The 6905-nt window shown below is 60.2% G+C and overlaps 1 long non-coding RNA gene across 1 annotated transcript; it reads right to left on the reverse strand.

Moving 5' to 3' along the window:
- Positions 1-3219: 3219 nt before the first annotated feature.
- On the reverse strand, positions 3220-6688 carry LOC129200884 (uncharacterized). Its single transcript, XR_008575152.1, has 3 exons — positions 6079-6688; positions 4892-5041; positions 3220-3502 (listed from the first exon to the last, which is right to left on the reverse strand). It is a non-coding gene; the product is annotated as an uncharacterized LOC129200884 (long non-coding RNA).
- Between the last annotated feature and the right edge of the window lie 217 nt (positions 6689-6905).

Genomic DNA, 6905 nt, shown 5'->3' on the forward strand with positions numbered 1-6905 from the left:
CGAGCGAGCATGCGCTGTGCGCTGCGTGAGGGGCGGGGCTTGGTGTGCGTCGGGGGCGGAGTTTGCGTGAGGGGCGGGGTTTGCGTGAGGGGCGGAGTTTGCGTGAGGGGCGGAGTTTGCGTCGGGGGCGGGGCTTGGCGTGCGTCGGGGGCGGAGTTTGCGTGAGGGGCGGAGTTTGCGTCGGGGGCGGGGCTTGGCGTGCGTCGGGGGCGGAGTTTGCGTGAGGGGCGGAGTTTGCGTCGGGGGCGGGGCTTGGCGTGCGTCGGGGGCGGAGTTTGCGTGAGGGGCGGGGTTTGCGTGAGGGGCGGAGTTTGCGTGAGGGGCGGGGTTTGCGTCGGGGGCGGGGCTTGGCGTGCGTCGGGGGCGGAGTTTGCGTGAGGGGCGGAGTTTGCGTCGGGGGCGGGGCTTGGCGTGCGTCGGGGGCGGAGTTTGCGTGAGGGGCGGAGTTTGCGTGAGGGGCGGAGTTTGCGTCGGGGGCGGGGCTTGGCGTGCGTCGCGGGCGGAGTTTGCGTCGGGGGCGGAGTTTGCGTGAGGGGCGGGGCTTGGCGTGCGTCGGGGGCGGAGTTTGCGTGAGGGGCGGAGTTTGCGTCGGGGGCGGAGTTTGCGTGAGGGGCGGGGTTTGCGTGAGGGGCGGAGTTTGCGTGAGGGGCGGAGTTTGCGTCGGGGGCGGAGTTTGCGTGAGGGGCGGGGTTTGGCGTGCGTCGGGGGCGGAGTTTGCGTGAGGGGCGGAGTTATCGTGAGGGGCGGAGTTTGGCATGCATCGGGGGCGGTGTTTGCGTGAGGGGCGGGGCTTGGCTTGCATCGGGGCGGAGTTTGCGCCGGGGGCGGAGTTTACGTCAGGGGCGGGGCTTGGCTTGCGTCGGGGGCGGTGTTTGCGTGAGGGGCGGGGTTTGCGTGAGGGGCGGAGTTTGCGTGAGGGGCGGAGTTTGCATGAGGGGCGGGGCTTGGCGTGCGTCGGGGGCGGAGTTTGCGTGAGGGGCGGAGTTATCGTGAGGGGCGGAGTTTGGCATGCATCGGGGGCGGAGTTTGCGTGAGGGGAGGGCTTGGCGTGCGTCGGGGGCGGAGTTTGCGTGAGGGGCGGAGTTTGCGTCGGGGGCGGAGTTTGCGTGAGGGGCGGGGTTTGCGTGAGGGGCGGAGTTTGCGTGAGGGGCGGAGTTTGCGTGAGGGGCGGAGTTTGCGTCGGGGGCGGGGCTTGGCGTGCATCGGGGCGGAGTTTGCGTGAGGGGCGGAGTTTGCATCGGGGGCGGAGTTTGCGTGAGGGGCGGAGTTTGCGTGAGGGGCGGAGTTTGCGTCGGGGGCGGGGCTTGGCGTGCGTCGGGGGCGGAGTTTGCGTGAGGGGCGGAGTTTGCATCGGGGGCGGAGTTTGCGTGAGGGGCGGAGTTTGCGTGAGGGGCGGAGTTTGCGTCGGGGGCGGGGCTTGGCGTGCATCGGGGGCGGTGTTTGCGTGAGGGGCGGGGCTTAGCGTGCGTCGGGGGCGGAGTTTGCGTGAGGGGCGGAGTTATCGTGAGGGGCGGAGTTTGGCATGCATCGGGGGCGGAGTTTGCGTGAGGGGCGTGGCTTGGCTTGCGTCGGGGCGGAGTTTGCACCGGGGGCGGAGTTTGCGTGAGGGGCGGGGTTTGCGTGAGGGGCGGAGTTTGCACCGGGGGCGGAGTTTACATCGGGGCGGGGCTTGGCGTGCATCGGGGGCGGAGTTTGCGTGAGGGGCGGAGTTTGCGTGAGGGGCGGGGCTTGGCGTGCATTGGGGCGGAGTTTGCGTGAGGGGCAGAGTTTGCGTCGGGGCGGGGCTTGGCATGCATCGGGGCGGAGTTTGCATGAGGGGCGGAGTTTGCATCAGGGCGGGGCTTGGCATGCACCGGGGGCGGAGTTTGTGTGGGGGCGGAGTTTGCGTGGGGGGGCTTGGCATGCATCAGGGCGGAGTTTGCCTGAGGGGCGGGGCTTGGCTTGCATCAGGGCGGAGTTTGCACCGGGGGCGGAGTTTCCATGAGGGGCGGGGCTTGGCGTGCGTGAGGGGCGGAGTTTGCGGGGGGGGCCGGAGTTTGCGGGGGGGGCGGAGTTTGCGGGGGGGGGCCGGAGTTTGGCATGGGTCAGGGGCGGAGCCAAGAAGCATCACTTTTGGATCCCGAGGATGCGAGCAATGTGACCTTGTTGAATACGTTAATACCCCCACACACACCTCCTCCCCTGCCCTCCATCACGGCCCCTCGCCCCCCCCCGCAAAGGAAGCGCCAACGCAGCCGGCACGGCAAAAGAGACCGCAAGCGTTTATTCAGTCACACACAGAGCCGGTTCCGGGAGAGACTCCGCACCGGGGCTCGGGGCCCGGCCCTGGGGCACCTCGGCTGTCCTACCCAGAGCCACGCTCGCCAGTCCGGCGTGGAACAGACACACGGTCGGTCCGTCAGGCTGCTGGAGAGCTGGGCTGCTATGTGCAGGCTGCCGCCAAAACCGAGGAGCCAGCTGCAGGACGCTAGAAGAGAGGAGAAAAGGGGCAGCCAGCTGGATGGGGGGGGGCGGCGGCGGCGAGCGAGAAAGCACGAGGCAAGGAAAGGGACGGCGAGTGAAGGACGGGGACGGGGAGCCTGACAGAGAGGGAGGAAGAAGCGGCAGGAAGAGAGGCAGCGGGACGGCGACCGACAAACCAGGACGGGGAGCGGGACAGAGAGGCAGAAACGACCCTGGGCGGGCAGCGCCACGGCGAGGGACGAAAAGAGAATAAGGGCAGGGAGCCGGACCGAGAGGTACGGCGAGGGACAGCGGCACGGGGAGCAGGACAGAGCAACAGAGAATAAAAAAAGGAAGCGGGAGCGTGAGAGAACCGGGCTGGGGAGCAGGGAGAAGGAGAGATAAAAGGAGAGAGCAACAGAGGGAAAGAGGACCGGGGAGCGGGACGCTGGGGCAGAGTGAGAACAAGAGGGGCAGGGAGCAGGACAGAGGGGCAGAGGCAGAAGGAGGACAGAGGGGCAGAGAGACAAAAGAGGGAGACGAGGACTGGGCAGAGGGGAGAGAAAGACGGGGGCAAGGAGCAGAGACACAAAGGTGCCAGGAAAAGGACGGTCAGATGGAGCGAGAAACAGGGTCGGGGAGCAGGACAAAAGGACAAAGAAAAAGGCGAGGAAGAAGGAAGGAAGGATAAAGGTGGGACAGGGAACGGGACATACGCAGTGAAACAAAGCAGGACAGAGAAGAGAGGACAGGGATTGAGGAACAGAGAGAGAGATGCAGGCTGGTACACAGAGACGGCGAAGGTAAGCAAAACCAGCGACAGGCAGGAGGACCTGGTTCTGACAACCCATCGCTCCCGGTGTCGCTTCCACGGCCTCAACAAATGCGACGTGCCGCAAGACAAGAGAATGGGAGAGTGAAAGCAAAGGCACGGGAAACTTAACGCTCTTAGTAATTTCACTGAGCATCACAGCTTACAGTTACTCAATGTCTTCCGGTGTCACAGGGTGAGGTACAACTGATTTCGTCTCCATATCTCTGGACAGAGCTTTTCTCATATCTGGGGGGGGGGGAGGGAAGAAAAAAAAAAAAGATATTCTAAGACGACAGTCCTTGCACAAAGCCACGTTCAGCGAATTCTCTATTACAATAAGGTCGTTTCTAACCCAGAAGATTTCACAGAATCATAGAGTATCTCAAGTTGGAAGGGACCCATACGGATCACCGAGACCAAGCCCCCGCTCCACGCGGGACTACCTAAAACTAAACCGTGCGACTAAAAGCATCGTTCAGATGCTCCTTGAACTCCTGACAGGCTCGGTGGCTGCGACCGCTTCCCTGGGGAGCCTGTTCCGTGACTGACCGACCGCCCTCTCAGTGAAAAGCCTTTTCCCAACGTCCGGTCTGAACTTGCCCTGACGCAGCTTCGTCCCGTTTCCTCGGGTCCTAGTGCCGGTCACCGGAGAGAGCGGAGGTCAGCGCCTCCCCCTCGAGGAAGGTGTAGACTGCGATGAGGTCACCCCTCGGCCTTCCCTTCTCCAAGCTGAACAAACCGAGTGACCTCAGCCGCTCCCCCTAAGTCTTGCCTCGGAGACCTCTCGCCATCTCGGTCGCCCTCCTCCGCGCACGCTCCGAGAGCGTTGTTCGGCGGCACCGCTCTCGACCGGAACCTAACGCTGCACGTAACTCAACTGAGCGGAAAGGAAATGACGGGCTAAAGGGACAAATACACGATTTAAGGCAGCCGCAACGATGGCAGATGTCTGTCCGTAGCCCTTCTATTTATTTCACAGCGCTCCTGCGTATCAAACGAACGGTACCAGAGCAGAAAAGGTATACGGCGTGGCCACGTTACCCCTCGGGGAGGACGGCGAAAGGAGAGAAGATCTAGAAAGAGGAAGCAGCTGGTACTTCGCTTTTGGTAACAGAATTAACATCAACACGTTCCTTCCCTTTGAAATTGAAAACGCCACCCAATTCTCTGCCACTGTTGACCACCGACACTTGTAAATTTCTAGTGAAACAGCTGAGGAAAACAAAGTTTCAGGTCCCTGGCTAGGGGAAGAAACCAGGCAAGCGCCGCCGTTCCTTCCCCCCGACAACACTAGCAAAAAAAACCAGCCGCTGGGGGCGAGCGTTCCTCCGAAAGAAAAATCAGGTGAGAAACCGCATTTTTATTTTCAGCTTACCTACAGGATAAATGTCTTTGTAGTTGCTACAAAACGTGTAAACTGCACAAAGATTAAGTTTTGTAACCGATCTAAGGTTCAGTACGAAAAACTACCTAAAGGAGTACGCAAAGTCCCACTCATCAACAATTATCTGACCCTGTTTCATATTAAAAAAAAAAAAAAAAAAAAAAAAAAAGTAACGCTAATCACACAGACAAGCCCAGGAACCCTCAACATGAGAATCTTTCCGTTCAGCCGGAGGCAGAACGAGTACTTACCACGGGCATCCTCATCTGGCTCTCCGCTGCTAGCAGAGCGGCACGCCAACGCTGTCCGGTACACGCCGTAGTACGCCCAGCTGCTTCTACGTATTTACCGCCGCCTGATTTGATACTCTCACAAAGAGATCGACGAAAAAGCCACCCTTTCTTTGAAAAAATAAAAACCAAAACCACACAGTTAAGGAACGGTAGGCAAACGTATTTCTAAATCATAACCCACGGCTTGCAGGCAGACCAAGAGCAGCTCTGACGATGCGGTACGCTCATCAAACATCTTTCACGCAGGAATAACAGATGTACTCCTTTACCACGGGACGCAGCCGGCACAGGGACAAATTTCATGCTGGTTTTGTCACACGACCGTCCTTCTGCACCAGCCAGTGGGTTCAGAATTAAGGACAGGACAGGCTAAACGCTCACACGAGCCTCCTATCCGTAAGAAACTATTAAAAATAGAAAAAAAAACTTCCACGTTTTAGATCGCGTTGCCTTAGGGACTGCCTCCTTCAAAGCCTGCCTGTTGGGGGGGGTGGGGGCGCGTGTGCGCGCACGCACGCGCGTGAGGCGTGGAAATCGGTCGCAGAATTCAGTTGCCTAACGAGAGACGGCCCTTCTCCTCGCAAGGCAAACGTTTCAAAACGTCGTACTCTTTTCCGATTTTACCGGCTGGTACTGGGGTTGCCCTACCAGCATGAGTTGGGGACCCGTCCCTCTGGGTCCGTGCGACGCCAAATTAAATATTCTGCAAGTAACCGAGCAGGAGATGGAAAGTAAGCTAAGATACTCTCTGCCGTACAAGGTTTGTTCGCCATCGTCCCCGAGGGAATCGCACAAAGCCCACGCTTGCCGAACCGGTACGTCGGAGGCCCTACGGGAAACGGCGCTGACGTTTCGCCACGCTCTTCTCCTGTCAAGAAGAGGACCTTTTCTGCGGCATCCCTATTGGCGTTCGGCCTGCTTTCGGCTCATTCTGGCAGGTCAGCTTTCAGAGAAAGCCTGAGATTTCAAACCGCCAAGCAACATTCACCATTCTTGCTCTCTGACTACGGGGAATTTCAGCGAATCGGAACGCTACTTGGAGCCACGTTCCGGGTCTGTTTCGCCGCAAACCAAATATCTAAGCCACTGACCGGGCGCCCGTAGAAAAATTACTTTAAAAGATTAAAGACAAGCACAGTACTCACTTTTCTGAAATTTCTTCCGGTAGCGCCATCAATTTAGCGGCCGAACCCAGCCGTCGAAATTCCGGTGCAACGGAGCGAGCAGGAACGTGTCCGTGCCGCTCTTCCCTGGCCACAGAGCCTTCCGCTCTACCCGCTACTGCGAACGTACGGAGCATCGGCGCAGCAGCACCTGTGGAATAACGCACCGCCCACAGCTATACAGAAGAAGAATCCGAGACGACGGTAGAAGACCCCAGACCAAAAGTCACCGCGGGACTAAGGGACGCGCGGACAGCGCGCGAGGGGCGGGTGTCCGGGACCCAAGCGTGGAACGGCCCCGGGATTTCTTTGTTCGGGGTCCCTCTCTTTGGAGGCGCCCCGCCCGGGCCGATCCCGCTGCTGCACCTTTCAGTTACGTTAATTATTTTACAAAATCCGACACCCGGAGACTGCTGCCGGAAGCCTCGGGTCGAGCCCGGAGGAGGAGGAGGAGGAAGCGCGCCCGAGAAGAAGCGTGCGCGCGACACCGTGAACGGGGTGCGAACGCTGGGGCGGCAGCTGCTCCTCCTCAAACAGAGACAGAGAGAGAAAGAAGAGGGGGAAAGCCACAGGGTACAGAGGGCGGAAGTGGAAAAGAGGGGCCGGGAGCCGGACAGAGGGAGGTGGAGAAAGAGGCCGTCGGAAGGGAAGGGACGGGCTGCGGGGCAGAGGGGGACTTGCCAGCGCCAGGTTCGCGGTTCCACCCGATAATCGTAAAGGTCTCTGCCAACCTCGACGATTCGGTCGCTTTAAAAAACAATCGGGATCTCGAGGCGGACCGAGGGAGAGACGGAGAATATAAAAACGGT

Source organism: Grus americana, unplaced genomic scaffold (genome assembly GCF_028858705.1).
Source record: "Grus americana isolate bGruAme1 unplaced genomic scaffold, bGruAme1.mat scaffold_626, whole genome shotgun sequence".
Lineage (NCBI taxonomy): Eukaryota > Metazoa > Chordata > Aves > Gruiformes > Gruidae > Grus > Grus americana.